This window comes from Octopus bimaculoides, chromosome 8, assembly GCF_046866305.1.
Source record: "Octopus bimaculoides isolate indiv1 chromosome 8, ASM4686630v1, whole genome shotgun sequence".
Classification (NCBI taxonomy): Eukaryota; Metazoa; Mollusca; class Cephalopoda; order Octopoda; family Octopodidae; genus Octopus; species Octopus bimaculoides.
Genome location: NC_142935.1, coordinates 11,131,274 through 11,152,425, shown reverse-complemented (window position 1 = coordinate 11,152,425; position 21,152 = coordinate 11,131,274). Strand labels below are relative to the sequence as shown.

The 21,152-nt window shown below is 35.9% G+C and overlaps 1 long non-coding RNA gene across 1 annotated transcript; it reads left to right on the top strand.

Annotated features, from left to right (window-relative positions):
- The first annotated feature begins 1,753 nt into the window (after nt 1-1,753).
- On the top strand, nt 1,754-8,686 carry LOC149134316 (uncharacterized). Its single transcript, XR_016242752.1, has 3 exons — nt 1,754-1,873; nt 4,126-4,215; nt 7,685-8,686. It is a non-coding gene; the product is annotated as an uncharacterized LOC149134316 (long non-coding RNA).
- Nucleotides 8,687-21,152: the final 12,466 nt, after the last annotated feature.

Genomic DNA, 21,152 nt, shown 5'->3' with positions numbered 1-21,152 from the left:
TAAGCATAAAGAAAACAGGTAGCCCACGTCCATAAGAAGCTTACTTACAAAGAACGAATACATTGTGCTTATTTACAAAGAACGAATAAACTGAGAATTTACTTGACTTAAGTAATATTTTCAGCAATTTTTCTTCGCATTTTAAGTGACAGAAGCTTCATAATATATCTTTAAATGCATTACTTTATTGAAAACAATTGAAAATGTTATGAATGGCCTTTGCATCTATATATTTTAATGAAAGGAAAACTTTATAAATATAATGAAATCATTAAACGGTATTGCTTATTGCCTGTTTTAAAACGTCATTCGTTGTATGATATACATGCTGTCAGAGCATACATGTTCTAAATTCATATATGGCATTAAGTGAGCATTAGATTTGAAATAATAGCTAAATAAATTACTTATCAGCGTATATAGCACCCAAATCTACAAGACATTTGAACTCACAACACAGGAAAAGGAAATTTGTAATTCTTAACAAAAGTATATATATTTGCACTAGACCTTTCGTTGTCAGAAATATAGCTGAACAAAATGCTTGCGATATATCCTTTAAACAGCAACAATACACAGGCATCTGCAGTCTCTCAGAAAGTAAATTACCAGAGAGATGTGCATTGTCCGAACAACAAACACTTTTTCATTCAGTTTTGTATTAGGTTTCACCAGCTTACAAATATGAAAATTTCAGGATCTCTTTGGAAATCATATAGTTTAAAGAGAAAATGTTTATACATCATTTGCCGCATTCTAGAAATGTGCATGCTTGCAGAAATCATTAAAATGTTCGTATATATCCGAGCGAATTTTAACGAATCTAAAATTCTACCCCGTGTCAAAATCGATATAACTTTAAACTAAATTGCCGCAACATTTCTATGGCTAAGAGGTGTTTTCCGTGCCAACAGTAATATCGAAATTCTGAATAAGATAACCAGTTTTCAATGTATTAAATATAACCTGAATTCTCCGTCTGTAAAACAATTTCTCCAGAAAATCTATAAATGTCTTTATGTCATACTTGTTTTTGGAAGCATTTTATTGCTGAATTTCTTTTACCATTTTGCACCAAGGATAGTAATACATTTATGGATCTCTTCACATATCCTTTTCCACGAACCAGTGTTTTTGGCGATATTAGCTTAATACTTCATTATCTAATAAGCACCCTAAAATTTGTACCTATTTTCACATTATTAGCAATTCACAACTTCGTTATAAACACTTTAATAACTGAGTTCAAGATGTTAAACAGTGGAATAATGAAGAACATTGAAAACAAAAGCATACGTGATGAAAACACAGAGAAAGAAATTATGAGAATTTTCGACCAATTTCAAGAACTCTGTACTCTACTGGATGTGACGAATGACTTATTCCAGTATTATATTGGATATCTTTTATATTTTTTCGTAATTTCATGTATTTATCTCTTAGAATGTTACAATAAGTGTTCGATATATGACGTAAAATGTATTTACTGGACAATATTAACTTACATGTTCACAAATTTGAGTGTACATACACTTTGGAAAGGAATAAAATTGCATTATTCTGTAAGTATGAAACTATACAATGGAGTATTTGCCATGAATATGACATAAGATGTTCGGTTTTTCAAATAATGTTAATTTTCACTGCCAATTAAATTTGATATGCTTAATACGAGTCACGATTGTTCACAAACACAGATATTTGTATGCACGTTATATCGTAGATTGCTAGATATACATATGCTCAATGATAAAAGAAATTGTGTGGTTATCTTTTACATAAGCACCGGTTGTTTATCTTACAGATATATGATGTACGTGAAAATATATTCAATATTACAGATGACTTTTAAAAACCCGATTTTAATATGAAGGTAAGCTTCTGTTTTTTCTTTTATTTCTCCGTGTGTCTATTTCAATTTAGGCGTAGGAATACAACCGCATAGTCTCCAGTTTAGTCACATTGCGACGAATGCTACTATATTCCTGGGCCGATTACAGCCTTGAATAAGAGTTTGACGGAAACGACGTGGAAACGCGCCGAATATGTATATTTGTGAATGGGTATGTGTGTGCATGGTGTAAGTGTATCACAGCGGTTATGTTAATCCCCATCACCACTTCACAACAGGCCATAGTTTGTTTATGTCCGTGTAACAAAAATAGCTGCTCGAATAAGTGTCAGTCACACTACAGTTAATTATTCACCAGGGTTGAATTGTTCGAATAAAGCGTGAAGGGCGTTGTCCCAGTGTTACTCCAGTCCAACACATGAAACAAGTAAAACGCAAAGGCTTTTATTTTAAATTATTACTTTTTAAACAAACAATTTGGATCGTCACAGAAAACCAGCCGCTGATGTTCTGGCCTTTCATTTTTATCTGGCAATATATATGTATGTGTGTGTGTGTGTGTGTGTGTGTGTGTGTGTGTGTGTGTGTGTGTGTGTATATTATGTATGTATGTATATATATATATATATATATATATATATATATATATATATATATATATATATATATATAATTATTAGTTACAGAATAAAAGCATTACATTTGGGTCAACGACTCAACATACAACAGTCCCCTCAATAAACGGTCATATATAAGAAATATATCAAAGTCCACAAATACATAAGAAAATATATATATAACCATAAAATACAACATAAAACACACAATATAAAAATTTATATATTTTTTGTTTCTACTAATAACATACAAATGAATCAAATTTGAGTTAAAAATATAACACAATATATATATATATCTTTTTATAATTTCAATTCGAATAAAATTAAGCGATTAAAAATTCAAAATAGACAAATAAAGCAAAATAGAATAAGATAAAATGAAGTAAAATAAAATATTATAATAGACCGTCGGGTAAAATACTATATCTGATGACAAAACTTTAAAATGACAAAAAACTTTAAAATAATTTAACATCATTTAAAGTTATATTAGAAGGTCCTGTACTCCCCTCAAGGTACACGTAATAACAGCAGACTGCTATTATTTTTTTGAGAGAAATTTACTTCTTTCTTTTATCTAAAGAAAAAACACACAAGCACACGACCAAGAAACATAAAGGACCACGCGAATATGTGTGTGTGCGTGTGTGCGAGTGTGTAACTGTGTATGTATATATGAATGTAGGTATCTACGTACGTATCTACGTACGTATGTATGTATTTGTATATGTATGGATGAATAGATGAAAGTCCTTATTACCTCCATCTTAGTGAAGTTGGAGGTATTGTTATCAGTTGTGTTTGTTTGTTTGAATGTTTGACCGTGGAAAGATATCTCAAGAACTGTAGAAAGGATTCGGATGAAACTTTCAAGGAAGTTTGGCTTCGTGACTTGCACGAACTGATTAGATTTTGGAATCGATCTGATACCGTACAAAGACTCTGGATTATTTTTCTTGTTTTCTTACTTAATTTTTGAGAACGGTCGGGTTCATTTTTAGTATTCTCGTTTGTGAGAGCAGCCGAGTTTATTTCAGATATTCTCATGCTAAAGCTCATTTCCGGCTAATCGTTGAGAGGATATTGGTGTGGCTTGGCAGAGGTTTGCACTCTTTGATTGTCCTTGTTCACTTTTATTTCAAGATTTCTTGCCAATACCGAAAGAGTCGGTTTTTAACATAGATCCATGGTTCCGTCATTGGAATTTCAACATCAACAACAGAGTATTTTTGTGTGTATGCATGTATGTATGTATGTATGTATGTATGTATGTATATGTGCAGACTTGTATATTTTGTTTTATGCATATATTTTCATGCATATAGTTACATATCTAGACATGCTCATATATACTTAAATGATAAACTTCTGGAAAATTGTACAGATTTTTGTATGTATGTGTGTATGTATGTTTGCATTGAAGCAGTGGATCTCCAATCGCATAAATTTATAAATACTAGGACGTAAATATTGGGTTGGAATCTGTTTTACGTAACATGATACAATATTTAAATATACATGCTTTCAGTCATAACATCATACATACTATCAACTAAATTTCACATATTCATACAGACATACACGACGTATTAACAGTCATACTTAATTTATGTCGATTTACATGTGACAGATGTTTCCTTGCTGTGTTTCCAGATACTGTTGGTGCTGAAACGAATGTCTTCAACTACACTGGGGGTTAACATCACTTTATTCATGACTATAACTCCTTCGACATTACTAGCCGTAAGTATAAACATCTATTTAAAGCAACTCCCATCACGGAGCTTCGTCATACAGAAAATTTCGATTCAGGTTTAAATGATAGCTGAGTGGTGAAACATGAATGTCACAATATGCACAAGTATATATGCCAAAGTAAAGTTGGCACCCCGTCAGTTGCTACTAGGAGGGTTCCAGCTGATTCGATCAACAGAACAGCCTCCTCGGGAAATTGACGTAACAGTGGCTGAGCATTTCACAGACACGCGTTCCCTTTACGTAGTTCTCAAGACGATTCAGCGTGACACAGTATGTGAAAAGCTGGCCCTTTGAATTACAAGTACTACTTATTAATGCAGGCTGCGTGAACTGGAACTACGTGAAATAAAGTGTCTTGCGCAAGGACACAACCTGCCGCCGCAAATCGAACTCATGACCTTAAGACCATTCGTCTATTACCTAAATCACTAAGCCGCGCTCCTTCATGTGCCTAAGTATATGGCAATAAAACGCAAGGTTTTCATAAGGTTGCTTTTAAGAGGAACGATCTAGATCCTTATCCCCTGCGAATTCTTTGAATCCAATAAGGTTAGTTTTCGTAAAAGTTGTCACAAAGGCCTTCAGGTCGATGTCTGGAAGTAAACATAAAGAGATGGCGGTTACGCGATAGATTTCGTATGATACGTTATTAGCAGAGAGCAAAATGCTTAGTGGGTAATGTTGCTAGATTCTAATCAGTTCCTTCAAAATGGAGCCAATGTTCATATAATAAAATAAATATACATACACACACACATACATACATACATACATACATACATACATACACACATACATATGTACATACATAATACAATTTATATATATACATATAGATATGTTTCTTTATTAGCCACACAGGGCTCAACATAGAGGGGACAAAATACAAATGTAGAGTTTTTCTTTTCGATGGGGACGAAAATAAAGTAAAAAATTAAAATGGGGATAACGATGAAAAGGCATCGAGAAAACGTTTGGGGTATGTACAAAAAAAAAAGAAAAAAGAAAGAAAATATTACAAAAATTTCCCAATAAATCGGGAGGTTATCCGTGGAAAGAAAAACCTACGGAAAAGACCACGGTAACCTCGGTCCTTAGTGTCACAATTTGTTAAATAAAATTTCTTTTATTTATGCAAGAAACGTAAGTAACTCTCTGTTTACAAAATTTTAAACGTTTTATAGAATCATGGTCAAGGTGGCTTTGTCATTTATACGTGCCATTCTTGCTACATGTATCCATCTTTCTTCGAAACATTTGCTAGACAACACTAGCCTCTCTAGTCTCACCTTCCTTTTGAAGTGATACTTGAAAAAGTTGATGAGAGATTGACCAGAGAGGAAAGTATTTGTCTCTAATCCTTTCAGACGCGTCCACCAGATGCATTCTTTCGCCATAGCCACAAGTACGATAAATACAGCTCTTCCTTCCCGTTTAAAGGAAGGAGGCGTGACGATATTGACGATAGACTCGGTTCATAAACCGACTCGTCCCACACGTGACAGCAGTCGTTCGACATAAGCCCACAGCTCCGAAATGGTTGGACACTGCACGAGTGCGTGCAGAACGGTTTCGTCGCTCTGACTGCATCTCGCGAGCCGTGTCTATAGAGCTTATCCCGAACGGGTAGCGCTTCTCGGTAGCACAGCCAGGCCAGGGATCTCTGGAAGTTGTCCATAGGTCCCGGCCCGAAAGTTGTCCTGAACAGGCGGGTCAGGTATTCCTCGTCGACGCCCAGGTTCGCCCCGAGATCGTCGTCGTACCTGCCCTCCACTAATCCCCTATAGAATAACTTCGTTGTGATGCAGCCGCTCAAGGTCGACCCGGGACGGCAAAGTTGTTGCAGAGCAACGCGACACTCACGATGCCATTCGCCATTCCTCGGCCTCTTTTTGATCCACGACTGCAGCTCTGTTATGGAGACGAGCTGCGGGAAAGCGCGTCGCACAAACGGCGACCACACCTGCTCACTGTCGTCTACGTAGAGCCGGAGATGTCGCAGTCTCAGCGCATGTCTGCGCATCATCAACCACGGCATGTCCAGCCCTCCTTTCAGCGGGTGTTGGCAACAAACGGATCGCCTCACCATCGGAACGCTTCCTTACCACAAAAAGCGGAAGAGGATGCGCTCCATTTCGGTGATGGCGCGATCGGGACAAGGCACGACGGTCAGGCGGTATTCGATGACGGACGCGATGTACGCGTTCGCCACCTCCGCCCGACCTTTTAAGGACAGCTTCCTCTCGGACCATTGCCGGCAGAGAGTGGCCACCCTTCTCGTTATCTCGTCCCAGTTCTTCTCCGTTTGCAGGTCCGGACCGAACCAGACTCCGAGCAACTTGACCGGACCGTCCGTCCAGCGTCCCACTACTGAGGCGCTGCCGGACGGTATGGGCTTGCTTCTCCAGGTGCCGAGCAGCAAACCCACCGACTTATCCCGGTTGATTTTCACTCCCGTCACCGGGATAGATAGATAGATAGATAGATAGATAGATAGATAGATAGATAGATAGATAGATAGATAGATAGATAGATACATGCATACATACATATATAAATACATATTTAATATCACACGCATATATATATATATATATATATATATATATATATATATATATATATATATATATATATATATATATATATATATAAAATCTGGAGACTCTACTAAAATAGATGCAAGCGCTAGTTTATAAAAACATGTGAGATATTAGTAAAAATCTGTAAATGTACAACCATCGAGATATCTGAGTATCTTATTATTCTTTCTAATATATAATTCTTTACATCACCTCCAAACCTTCTAATATATATATGTATATATATATATATATATATATATATATATATATATATATATATATATATATGCGAGCCCCCTATGAAACAAGGAAACAGGGGTTCATTTGTTGATGACCCCTGCAGAATTTGAACTCAGAACGTAAAGACAGAAGAAATACCGCTTAGCATTTCGCCCAGCGTGCTAACGTTTCCTATTTCTTTACTGCCCACAATGGGCTAATCATAGAGGGGACAAACAAGGACAGACAAAGGAATTAAGTCGATTATATCGACCCCAGTGCGTAACTGGTACTTAATTTATCAACCCCGAAAGGATGAAAGGCAAAGTCAACCTCGGCGGAATTTGAACTCAGAACGTAACAGCAGATGAAACAGCGCTAAGCATTTCGCCCGGTGTGCTAACGTTTCTGTCAGCTCGCCGTCTTTAACTGTCATAATATAGAAACATTTCTCATGAAACCAGCTCACAATTTACAGATGCTTACATTTTTAATATATTTTCCTAGAATTTTTTCACGGGTCCACCTAGTAATAATAATAATAATAATAATAATAATAATAATAATAATAATAATAATAATAATAATAATAATAATAATAACTTTTTGAAACATTATTGCTTTTCTAACACATTTTTTCTTTTCTCTAGATTGCTAGTTGCTTAACGACCACCATCATGTGTTATTACAACATTGTCTGAGATACCAAGCGCGAGAAATATTTTGTGACTGCTCAGAATTGCAATATGTAACTTTTTGTAACTTTAAACGGATATTTATTCAATATTTCCGTTCTAATTATTGCGCAATCGTTTCGTTCTAATGTTTATCAGTGCAATATTCCGCCAATGAGGACATGTGCATTCGTTCATCAAAAAGATTAATCAAATACACACATCATTGACCACGCATTTTTGCTTTCTTCTCTGATAAGCGCATAGACGCATATTTAATCTATTTGTCTTCTCCTGTGCACTACCTTCAGGTGTCCGCGTTTACGAAACTTCATGCCAAAGTTTAAAGATTTACTGTTTTCTTTTTCCTGGCAAAGATACAGCTGTGAGTTCGTGTTGATTTACTGTCACTTAATCTATGAGAGTCACCAGCGAACTTTATACTAAAGCATAGAGACTATGTAAATTTATGTTGAGAAGCTAGTTCACGTGACAGTAACTGTGTCCAAATATAAGTGAGCCTGTGACGGTGTCTTATAGCAACAAAATGACTACTACTATTTGATACATTACTGAGGTAATAGACCTTGATAGGTACGATGTTTCATTCCATTCAAGGGCAAACCCAAGACTAGTAGCACCTAACGAGTAGCCTCACACTTCCCCAAGCTCTGCAACGCCCGAGATGGAATCCGCTGACAGATGTAGTTTAGAGTCTTTCCCAGAGTAGGCATGATTACTCATAAAGGAAAATGATCACAGTGCAGTAAATGTAATCAAAATACAATTCACAATATGAAGAAAATGTAGACGATTTGTAACTGATAGTTCTGTCGAAACGCCAGAGACGTTCACTTGCTCTGGGATGTGTAGAATGTGACATTTGAACTTTAGAAGTCCTTTTCACTCATTTGCAGTTGACAAATAAAGACAACGTAAAATAGGGTACACCCTAGGATAAGTACAGAGAAATTTATATTGGCCCATCTAACTGTAATTGTAATATATATATATATATATATATATATATATATATATATATATATATATATATATATATATATATATATATATATATATATATATATATATATATATATATATATATATATATATATATAGAGAGAGAGAGAGAGAGAGAGAGAGAGAGAGAAAGAAGGTGAAAATTGGAGTGAGACATGGAAGCAACGGACAGGAGGCGACGACAAAGTATGGAGCATCCCATGTCAGCAATAAGTGTTTAAATTTCAATGAGTTTACATTCCATGGATCTACTTTGGTCATATTAGTGATTGTAAGTATTTGTCTGAAGTTATGATCAATACAAAGGAAAGAAAATAAAATGCAAAGACCAACAGCATACGAATGAGACAGAAACATTTAATTATTTAGTCAACTGACAAAATCCTTCCTTCTAAATGACTAGTGTATTTCTGCATCATATTAAATTTGTGACATGTATTTTCACAACTTTTGAATCAACTTATGAATAAAATTTGATTAAAATCACATTCTGTCTTTGGTGATAATTTTTAATATTGTGGGATTAATATTTCACACGCCTATGAGTTCATCTATAACCGTTTACTAAAGATTATTTCTTAAACATGTATCTCTTGAGGGGTATTGGTAAATTGGTGTATGCCAAAACCATTGGTCAAATTAGGTTTTATTAAAAAATTATGGATGCCCTTCTAATTGACCATATTTGCACATGGTTGCTAGACTTTATCCATCATTCGGTTTCATACCTGTACCTGGTAATTGGTCAAGTTTAAAGGATTTTCAATTTTGCGAGGATCCACTCTGGGCTCTGACGCAGAGACAGCGCCATCAAATGGCTTTACAATTCGTGTTTCCTGCTTTAACTCAGCTGTCCACAAAGCGCCGACGACATTAATTACAAGCACTAACGCCTCCTGTGCTTAGAAATTAAGAATATATGTTTTTCTTAGCTTCTAAGGACTATATCATACTGTCTGAGAATTTATTTCAGATTGCCATCCGCAGGTGCTAAACCTGGCGAAAAGGGCGGGCGTGGAAGCGATACCATGTCTTTGTCAAGATACTCACTAGTAAGGAAAGGAGCACTCAGTGACAGGGTGTATTGTCGTGAAGAATCCAATTCTGTGCTCCACAGATCCGGTTGTTTTCGCCAAATATCCTCTCTCAAAGGCTTCAAAACGTCGCAGTAGAACTCTTGGCTGAGGGTTTGTTTGGCCTTGGAGGATGAATTCTCCGTACACAATACCACATTTCTGGAGGGGACGCTTGTCACAGGATTTCCAGATCGTTCATTGTTTCCAAGGCTGTTCTTCCGCAATTGTCATTCGAAACATTGTGTGCGACCTATTGCCGCGGGGCCGTAAGCTTGCCGAAGCATATTCAATGTCGCTGTAGCAGACTTACTATATTTAAAGCAAAATTTCACGTTGGCTCTTTATTCCTGTCCATGACAAAATCACAGACAACAACATCCACGTGAGCAGAATAACTCAAATTTTACAGTTTGCAAATTAAACATAGAGATGTCACTCAGCTAACTGCCTTACAAACGTCACTGGTAGCTCACAATGTGCGTACAAACGTGTGCTGCCATCTGATGGCGAGCTAAAAACTAGTCTGGGAACCCTTTAATACCATCTCGTAACTATCTACATGGCTATCAATCAAATTATCTTTCTTTTCTACCAACAAATTCTCTCCCCATTTCTCTCTCATATATTTGTATATATATATATATATATGTATATATATATGTATATATATATATATATGTGTGTGTGTGTGTGTGTGTGTGTGTTTTGTCGACGCCCCCAGGCGAAGAAGTAGGATCTTCCAAGACATATAAATAGAGGTCGTCTGGCTGTGGTAGGAGTGTTGAGTAGCAGTCGAGGAGCAGTTGTGTAGCGGTTGAGTAGAGATCATCCGAAAGTGCTAGATAGCAATAGCTTGAGACATAACAATATATATATATATATATATATATATATATATATATATATATATATATATATATATATATATATATATATATATATATATATAAACAAATAGTAAATGAGTATATGCATATATACGTACAGGTATGTGCATACCGACATCCACCTGTATGTATAGGTGCATATCTGGGTACAGGACATTGCAAACAAAACGTAGACGAGAAAACACGCAAGCCACATAGAGAACATTCTACTTCATCAGCTACCCCCGTTTTAACACCGGCGTTTCGAAGAGCTGGGCAGGACGCATCGTTAAAACAGCTCTTCCCATGGACCACAAATTAAATTTGTATACACAAATTAAATCTTGCCATGGAGGAATGTAGTGGCGGACAAAAAACAAGACAGGAAAACAAACAGAAAAGGCTTTACGGCCAGACGAGAAAAATGATGTGTGTATGAACGCTGTGAGGCACGAACTTGAAAGTAGGGACGAAGTAGTTCGCGTGTTTGCTCGGCGATAGCCAAGGAAGAAAAGGATTATTGACCGGAAGCATGTGACCATGCCGGTGTAAGGGGAAGAGAGAGAGTGGTAGAGGGAGAAACAAAGGGAGGAAGTAGAAGAATAGGTGAGCAACGAGAGGAAAAGAGAAAGAGAGGAAGTACGAAGGGGAAAAAAGAGATACGTAGTAGTAACAGAGGAAGAACGAGAGGGGTAAAGAGAGATACGTAGTAGTAACAGAGGAAGAACGAGAGGGGTAAAGAGAGATACGTAGTAGTAAAGAGGAAGAACGATAAGGGGGAAAATGATAGAGGAAGAGAAAGAGAAAGAGATAGAGTAGCGTCGGAAAATATGAAGTTACGAAAACTACTTACAAATTGGAGACGCTGCGTTCAGTCATGTAAAAACAAATAGTAAATATATATATATATATATATATATATATATATATATATATATATATATATATATATATATGCAGGGAGAGGGTGAGAGGATGCGAAATGGAGTATGAGAATAAAAATTGATAGAGATTAATAAATATTCACAAATAATATAAGCATGGGTGTGTTTCTTGACACATAATCATCATTTAATTTCATCTTATTTCTACATAAATTTCAGGATGATTCCTACAGCTATCTCATTCAGGTTCTATTGATATTTCAATGAAAACAAAACAACTTCTAATATACTGTAATGTCATTTACTATATTACAGCTAAGGACAAAGAAAACTGACTTAGCTTATATCAATAAGCAGTTATTTAAAAACTAATATATTGATCATTGAGTAGATAGAAGTAAGTTCTCATAATGCTTTTCTTTTTCTATTCAGAAGCGATCAAAACATCTTATAATATTTATAGTTTTATTTTATAGCAGATCATTAATGTTGGCTTTCATATAATAAGGACGATGAACATATATATATACAATAGATTAATTAGGCAGCATCAATTATGCTCTATTTTACGGCGTCATTTGTGTTATTTTAGAGACGACATTCGAACACATGAAAAATAATGTACGAAATATATGTGCGCCTAACAGTTGATGTATTATCTATAAAAAGTAGTTTAATACAGAAAGAAGCGCCTAAAAATACAAAATAATTAAATGCACCTAATGAGAAAGAAAATATTTTAAATTTCTTATCAAATCTATACATATTTGCAGAATACATTTTATTTATGAAATATATTAACAGAAATATTGCAGAACGAAATGTTTACAGTATATTCTTTAAACAGCCACAACGTACATCCATCTTCCATTTCACAGAAGGCAAATAGCCAGAAAGAAGTGGGTTATCCCCAAAACACACACGATTCTATTCAGTTTTTAATAAGGTTTCACCAGCTTATAAATATGAAAATGTCTTTATCTCTTTGGAAATCATATAATTTAAAGAGAAAATGTTTTTACATAATTTGTCGCGTTCTAGAAATATATATGTTAGCAGAATTTGTTAAAATCTACTTATACATCGGATTGGATTTTACCAAAAATAAAACTGCATACTATATCAAGGTCTATATAGCTTTTCACCAATTCGTAGCAATATTTATATGGCTTAGTGTTGCATTCAATGCCGACAAAAATATAAAAATTTTGAATAAAATAACCAATATTAAATGTATTGAATATAATCTGAAATTTAAATCTGAAAAAGGTTTTATCGAGAAAATCTACAAATATATTTATATTTTCCATTTCTTTGGAATTGTCTTTATTACTGAATTTCTTTTACCATTTTGCACCAAAGATAGTAATACATTTATGGATGTCTTCATATACCCCGTGTCTCGAACCAGTGTATTTGGCGATATTAGCTTAACATTTCACTTTATAATAAGCACCATAAAACTTATACCTATGTTCACATTATTACCGATTCACTACTTCGTTATAAACACTTTAGAAACTGAATTCAATTTGCTAATTAGTGGAATAATAAATAACACTGAAAACAAAAGCATACCTGATGAGAACACAGGTAAAGAACTTACCGTGCTTTTCGATAATTTTCAAGAACTCTGTACTCTACTGGATTTGACGAATGATTTGTTCCAAGATTATTTTGGATATTTTGTACTTTCCTTCATTATTGCAAGCTGCTGCCTTATCTTTGGTTACATCAACAATCTTGCACTACACATAGATGACGCTTATGTAGGAATGTTAACGTACTTGGATGGAATTTTAACTATATATGTTCTTAGAAAAGGAATAAAATTGCATAATTCAGTAAGTAAAAAGTCATATATCTAATTATTAAATTATGGTAAACATCGGGTAACCGCACGCACATGTATGTATCCATCTATCTATCTATCTATCTATACACACACGTACACGTCAAGGACACCAGCCTTCTTCCACACGCACATACATGCTCTCTTATACACAAGCACGCGCACCATCGTTTTGAGATCACCACTACTTTATTATCTCTCCTTCTTCCTAGCTCTCCTGTGTGACCCCTCTGTCCAGCATTCGCCGTGATAGATCCCTAGGCACTACACATTATTATTTTCTCTCTCTCTCTTTCTTTCTGTGTTCTTTTCTGTGGAAGAGCGTAGACTCGAAACGTTAAAGACTTCTTTACTTCCCTAGCATTAACCTAATACATCTGTTTGTTTTTTATACCACCTGTCTTCGTCTTTTGTTTTTTGTGGATTCTCTCTCTCTCTCTCTCTCTCTCTATATATATATATATATATATATATATATATATATATATATATATATATATATATATATATATATATTGATGCTTTTTTGAGAACTAATGAACTAATTATTAAACATTCGTAACAAAGTTTTGGTTTCCATTGCAATCCCTTTGCTTCTTTTATTTGACCATTTGGGCATGCGTTGATCTGATTCCCTTATCAGATGACCAGTCCACCGGAGCTTTTGTCGATGAATTTGTGTTTCAATGTCATCCACACTAGCACGCGCAAGTACTTCAGAATCTGATACTTTGCGCACCCATCTGATTTTTCAGTTTGACCCGCGAACATCACTGTTTAAATTGCTTTAATAATTTCACTTGCTTCCTACATACTGCCCATGTTTCCCATAAGTAGCGATGGGATGAAAGAATACAAGCTCTATCTGCAGGTATTTCTATTAGATCAAACTCGCCCTTTAAGATTTTTGAAATCCTAAGATGATGATAGCTGTATCATCATCTAAAGAGCAAACACTATTCTGCATACTTCCAAAATACATAGCTCTATCTACATTATTCAATTTTGTGCTCTGAAGGAAAATCTCCGGTTCATAACATGAATCTGAAGCTGATAAAACATAACAGTTTTGTCTAAACACATTTGTAGCTCAAAAGGCCATACAGGATTCATCAAGTTTAAGCATTAGGTGCTGCATGTTTCTGATTAAATGGGTTACCAAGTCACAGTTATCTGCATGAAATAAATCTCTCATTAGAGACAAAACTTCACAAATTAAATAATTTACCGGTGCTTCTAAAATGAATATATAAACCTTTACAAACTTTGAATGCATTTGCAAATATAACCAAAGAGTATAGACAAACTAACGTTTGTCCAAAAATATCTCCCTGCTTCACTTCATTTTTTTGTTGTAAAAGTTCTGAAAATCCCTGTCAAAGTACAGAACGCATGAACGTCCCCAGGCCGGACTCTCTCTTCAACGCATGGTGAAGGGAAGGGAAAATTTATGCTAATACACACAGATAGAGAAATTAAGGCCACTAGGCCAGATATAGTTGTCAGAGATCATGAAGAAACAAGATGCTTTCTAATTGATGTATCAATACCAGCAGATGACAACGTTTCTCTAAACGAAATGGAGAAACTTTCAAAATACAACGACCTGGAAATGGAGGTAACTCGAATGTGGAATCTAAAAACGGAAACAATTCCTATCATAGTGGGCGCATTAGGTATGATAAAAAAATATTCAGACAAATACATAACAAAAACACCAGGACTTACAAATATAAATAACATACAGAAAATTGCACTACTGGGCACTGCACACATCCTACGCAAAACACTTTCAATACAGTAACCATAAGAGCACCACAGCAAACCACAGCACATACCCAAGGCACACAGAGCTGCGCTCGGTAATGAAGTGAAAGCACGTTATAAAAATAAAACTACTGAATAATAATAATAATAATAATAATAATAATAATAATAATAATAATAACATAGAAAATACCTTAGGAATGAGAACCCAGGTTCGAAATTTCCCAAGGCACCTGATGAAGGCCGGAAGGTATATCAATCGAAACGTTGTGTTAACAACAAACAAGTAGAGGGCAAATATCCGTCAAATATAAATAATGTAAATAATGTAAATAATGTATGTTTCTGTTATAATAAATATACTTATCATAATGTAATAGTTAAATATATTTATTTTCAGTTATAACAAATATTTGGTTATCGTTTACATACGCATTGGTTGTTTATTTTGCAGACAACTGAAGTACGTAGAAATGTGTTCAAAATTAAACACAGCTTTAAAATACCTGATTTTAAATTAAAGGTAAGCTTTGTTTGAATGAAGAGTCTCTACCCGATTTGCTTATTTTTATTTTACTCGTTTCAGTTTAAGATAGTAGCCATCCTGGGGCACCACCTTGCAAATTTTTCAATCGAATGCATGAACCCCTGTACATATTCTTTAAGTGTGTTACTTATTCTATGGGTCTTTTTTTGCCAAACGTCTAAGTAACGGGGACGTAAACACACCAACACCCGTTGTCAAGCTGTAGTGAGGACAATCAAATGCACAAAGACACACAAACACCCCACCACTACACACATACATACATACATACATACATACATACATACATACATACACACACACACACAAGCACACATACACATATACGACGTATTTTTTTGGTTCCCTTCTATGAAACTCATTTACAAGACGTGGGCCGGCCACAGGCTATATTATAAGACACTTGCTGACGATGACATGCAGCAGGGCTGAACCCGGAACCATATGGTTGAGAAGCAAACGTCTTACTACGCAATCTCGTCTGCACCTAATACTAACTATTTAGACGCAGGCATGCAGTGTGATGAAGAACTATATTTTGCAACCCAATAGGTAAATAGATGTATGTGTTCACAAAAACTTACCTGCTAGCCTTTACATACGTGCATACATAAATATGTCTGTATTTGCTGCCTTGATTTGAGTATATTTATGTGCCCCATAGATGTTTTCTTGCTGTATTTTCAGATGATGCTGATGTTAAAGCGGATGTCTTTATTTACACTGGGTATTAAATTGAGTGTATATGTGACTATAACTCCTTCGACAATAATCTCTGTAAGTATAAATATATACACCAATTTAGTACAACCCGTATCATGGAGAATATGATACAGAGCGATTTAGAAAAATTTCGTTTAATTGTGAAATCGTTGGCACTCCGTCGGTTACAACGACGAGCGTTCCAGTTGATCCGATCAACGGAACAGCCTACTCGTGGAATTAACGTACAAGTGGCTCAGCACTCCACAGACACGTGTACCCTTAACGTAGTTCTCGGGGGAGATTCAGCGTGACACAGAGTGTGACGAGGCTGGCCCTTTAAAATACAGGTACAACAGAAACAGGAAGATAGAGTGAGAGAAAGTTGTGGTGAAAGAGTACAGCAGGGTTCGCCTCCACTCCTTGCCGGAATCTCGTGGAGCTTTAGGTGTTTTCGCTCAATAAACACTCACAACGCCCGGTCTGGGAATCAAAACCGCGATCCTACGACCGCGAGTCCGCTACCCTAACCACTGGGCCATTGCGCCTCCACTGTGAAATGGTAAATCAGTTTCGAAAAAGTATTCTTTTTAAACATGCGTAGATTTATGTTATATAAAATTACGAATATCATTCGACGCATTTTTATTCAATATTTCAATAGAAGAGAACTGGCACCGAACACATTGTGTTTATGTGTGTGGGTGTGAGAGTGAACGTGTGTGCGTGTATGTAGGTGTTCCATTTATGTGTGTGCGTGTGTGTGCGTGCATGTGTGTGTGTGTGCGTGCGCGCGCGTGTATGTGTGTGTTATATTTATCAGGGTTGTGTGTGTATATGTGTACACGTGTATGTGTGTACACGTGTATGCGTGTATATGTGTGTGTTATATTTGTCAGTGAAGTGTGCGTGCGCATGGGTATGTGTGTGTTATAATTATCTGGGCGTACCTTGAGTAAAAAGGAAGACTATTTAGCGTACCTTGAGTAAAAAACAGTAACGATATCATAATGAAAGAAGTGGATAAGGGGAGTGTTGTTGTAATTATGGATACCAAACACGACAAAGACGTGGATAAGGGGAGTGTTGTTGTAATTATGGATACCAAACAAGATACTACATACTATGAAAGAGTAGATAAATACCAATGGTCAGAAACGATGACCAAATTAAACGACCTTATTTGCTAACATCAATAAAACATTTAAAAAATGGAATGCGATTATTTAACGAATTTTGAATACGAAACCAGTTACCGCTGCGAACTTCCTAAAAACCAACAAGAGCAAAATATTTAACAAAGCCTGCAAATGTTCCACCTCAACCTGCATCAATGTACCACATCCCACTGTCTTCAAACTAAGACCAATTGTGGCAGGCCCAAATTGTGAAATACACGGACAAAGCAACTTTATAGACATACTGCTAAAACCAATTCTCAAACACATAGCAAGTATTGTAAGAGACGATCTGGATCTCCGAAACCACCTCCCTAAACACGACAACAAGGACATTTTCATCGTCTCCTTTGGTGTGATAAAGCTGTTCACTTCGATTCCACACCAATACGGACTGGAGGCAATAAGATTCCGGCTGGAAAAATACCCCAATGAGATCCCGGATAGAAAAAGATTTTATCATCGAGCGACATACATTCATTTTGCAAAACAACGTTTTTACCTTTGATGATAACATTTTTGATGATAACTTTGATGATAACAGAATAAGGGACTGCAGTGGGCACAAACGTTGCTGCAATTTACGCTAATCTAGTTGTGATCTACCTGAATAATTCAATTCAAATTAAAATACAACCTGAATTTCTACAAGTGTCAGTTAGAGAAATGGAAGCACTACTTGGATGATTGTCTCATTCTATGATCTCACGCATTCGACCAACTCAATGAATTCAAAAACCTAATTGACAGCATTACCAGTCATATCCAATTCACAATGGAATTTAGTCAAAACCAACTCACATTTCTAGACGCTTTAAACATAAAAAGACACAAACATTGAAACCGACTGATTCCAAACAATACCTTCTATTCATTTCCAACCACCCTAAGCACACAAAGACAAACATTCCTTTAAATCTAGCGAGAATAATTTATTCAGTTGTCTCAAATTATGAAACGCTGGACAAAAGACTCCAAGAATTAAAGGAAATTCTATTCGAAAGACAGTACCTATCACCATTAATTGATAATGGAATAGAGCGGGCTAAGGCAATCGACATCCAGGATTTACGAAAATAAAATCACAAACATGGTATGCTAAACAGTCTTCCATATCTTTCATCGACTAATTGCACCAACTCCAGTGTTTCAATTGTACGTAATTTATCGACTCCGAAAGGGTGAAGGGTAAAGTTGACCTCGGCGGAATTTGAAATCAGAACGTGAAAACAGACTAAAAACCGCTAAACAGCTTTAAAATGTCATGTCAATGTCGTTGCATTTCTTATTCTTATTTGTTTTCTATTATTCAGATTATCACTTTTATAATATCCTTCATCGTGTACTGGTTCCAGCGCATAGAAAGCAAGCATGAGAAATAAAGCATCAGAAATATTGGTAATTTGAATTACACGAAGCTATAATGAAGCACGTCTTTGTCCACAAATTTAAAGAATATAACTTCGTGAAACTTTAAAAGGAAATTCAATGATATTTATTTAATTTCCAATTATTGCAAAGTAATAGTCTTCATTCAACGTATTACAGTTTAATCTCCAGCCCCATTGCAATGTGTATTCAATCAAGAGAAGCTAAACAAACATAAACACAATACACCGTACATTTTTGTTTGACTAGCGTATATTTCACTCCACTACCACCATTTCTCTCTCTCTCTCTCTCTCTCTCTCTCTCTCTCTCTCTCTCTCTCTCTCTCTCTATCTCTCTTTCTCTCTCTTCTCTCTCTCTCTGTCTCTCTCCTCTCTCTCTCTCTCTCTCTCTCTCTCTCTCTCTCTCTCTCTCTCTCTCTCTCTCTCTCTCTCTCTCTCTCTCGCTGTTTCTTCATGTGCTCTGTCTACAATCGGCATTCACGGACCTTTATCTCGAAGTTTGACGATTTAATTTTCCTTGGAATGGTACAGCAATGATTTCTTGTTGACCTTCCATTTATTTATTTACAATTTGTTCAAGTATCTCCAACGGCCTCGAACATTCGACTAAGGTGCATAACCTATATAGCTTTTAAGTAGGGAATCTCGTCTACCCGGCAAAAAAAAAAAAACATATCCTTCAACCAATGGGACTAATTGATTCAGGCCAGGCGGCCAATCTTCTATTTCACATAAATCGACTTCTGCTATTTCACACATAGCTGATGTGATAATCGCTGATAGGCGCTATCACTCCTAACAGTGGACCTGGGACCAGTAACATATAAAGCATAGCTCCACACTCACCAAAACTCATGAACTCCTGAGGAGTAGACTTGCTCCTGGTGGAGTTTAGTATCTTGTTCAGGGTGAAGTAGAATACGACGGCCAATGACATATAATCAGCGACGCACATACACACACGCACACACGCACATACACACACGCACGCACATACACATTTCTGCACTTTTCCGCGAAACGTAATAAATTTCGCTATATTTATATATGGCCATCATTGTATAAATTTGTTAAAATAAATGTGATTTTGCGTTTTGTTTCCGTACTGTGATATTTTAAAAAATTGATGAGATAAATGTTTCACATGATTATGACCTCAGGGAAAATGATTCACTTAAAAAAGTTTAGCACCCAAATATTTTTGTGGGGTTGAGATGGTGCATTTGGTATAGGGGATTATACCATAACAACCGGTGAACCTAGGTTTTATATGTTAATTCAGCAACTAAAAAAATTACGACATCCACCCGATAAACGGTTAATGCACATGCTTAGTTGATTTCATCTGTCACTCGATATAACAATCCCGCCTGATGATTGGGTGGCTTTAACCGAACTGTACGACAATTCGACGTTCGACGTTGGTATGGACATAATATGTTCAAATTGCGCTGCAGTTCATTTTTCACATTTTAATTAAGCTACCCACATACACCTGAAGAAAATGTTCACCTACGTTAACCCCTTATACGCTATGTAAGAAATTGATTTCAAATTTTGGTACAAAGCCAGCGGTTTCGGGGTAAGAAGCTAAGCCAATGACATGTACTTTACTGTTCAACTGGTATTCATTTTATTGACCCGAAAGGATGAAAGAAAAAGGTGACCCAGGCAGCATTTAAACTCAGAACAATTACGTGTGAATGTAATGTAAATAAACAGATCTTTCTTCGTTTATTAGAAGCGTCGAAAATGTGTATTCTACAATACAAACAAGATGATATTTTCCGAATGCAGAGTTGCCTTTATAATTACATTTACAAGGCCGAAAAATTTGTCAACTTCCAGCCATGGAACTCGAACTCATTATCCTTCAAAGACACCGGCTGAACAATTATTTTGCATTCCTTCTCAATTATTGAACTACTCGTCTATAACGGACCAATGATTCAGGATTTCTACAGAAATTTATTTTTGATGTTAAGAATTTCGTATATTTTGTTGTAACCAACGTTCATTGAACATTGGCCATACAGGAGCACATACTTGAACATTTTAGTCCAACAAGCCTTCCCTAATGCTTATGTTAACTCTCGTGCGTTGTCTATCGATTCTTTTTACTGATGAGTTATGTGACGAGAACAAAGATAGAACGATA